Raw genomic sequence first — 1083 nt, 5'->3', positions numbered from 1 at the left:
TAGTAATACAAACTTGTGTGTGTTCTGTTCTGACGCAGCTATAACCTGACATCAAAGAGCGATGAGATCTCAGTTTGATCTAATCTCAGGTGAAGCATGCAAAACAAACTGCCATGATAAAGTCACAGTAACTGTGTGTGTGTGTGTGTGTGTGTGTGTGTGTGTGTGTGTGTGTGTGTGTGTGTGTGTGTGTGTGTGTGTGTGTGTGTGTGTGTGTGTGTGTGTGTGTGTGTGTGTGTGTGTGTGTGAAGGCATGTATGTCTTTGAGGAAGCATAATTAATTGAATTCATTTCTACATCTCCCCTTTTCTCTCCTAATCTCCTCTCTTCATCTCCTCACCTTATACCTTTCATCTCCTCGCCCCTCATCGCCTCTTTGCATTCTTTATTGGCTGTCTCTCTCTCTCTCTCTCTCTCGCACTCAAATACTAATACTTGAGTACAATTTTGAGGTATTTGTACTTTATTTGAGTATTTCAAATTTCCAATACTTTTACTTCTACTTCTACTACATCTCAGAGGCAAATATTGCACTTTTCCACTGCAATTATTTGAAAACTTTACTAGTTACTGATTATTATTACAAACCACTTCAGCCCTAAATACATTTCGGCCATTTGAAAATAGCCGATCTACAAGCCCACATTGCGTCAATGTGGGATTGTAGATCGGCTATTTTCAAATGATGTTTATACATTTGAAATGGGACATTCTGCATAATGAGCACTTTTTCTTTTGATTTAAGTACTTTGATGCATATACCTTTGCACTTTTACTCAAGTACATTTTGAATTCCGGACTTTTGCTTGTAACAGAGTACATCTACAGTGCAGTAATTGATACTTGTACTTAAGTATAAACGTTGAGTACTTTTTTTCCACCACTGCCTATGTACCATTATAGTACAGTCTGACCTGAGAGAACCCAGAATGTGGCTCTGCTTGGCCTCATATTAGTGTCTTTTGGAGGGAGAAGGAGGGCTCGGATAGAAAGGGAAAAAAGGGGTGAAAGGGAGAAAATAGCATGCGACAGTGGGAGGGGGGCTTTCTGAGTCACACTCGGAAATGGAGCCGTTATGAAATG

The sequence above is a fragment of the Gymnoscopelus braueri genome, assembly GCF_963280865.1.
Source record: "Gymnoscopelus braueri genome assembly, contig: SCAFFOLD_415, whole genome shotgun sequence".
NCBI classification, from domain to species: Eukaryota; Metazoa; Chordata; class Actinopteri; order Myctophiformes; family Myctophidae; genus Gymnoscopelus; species Gymnoscopelus braueri.
This window is presented reverse-complemented; position numbering follows the sequence as displayed.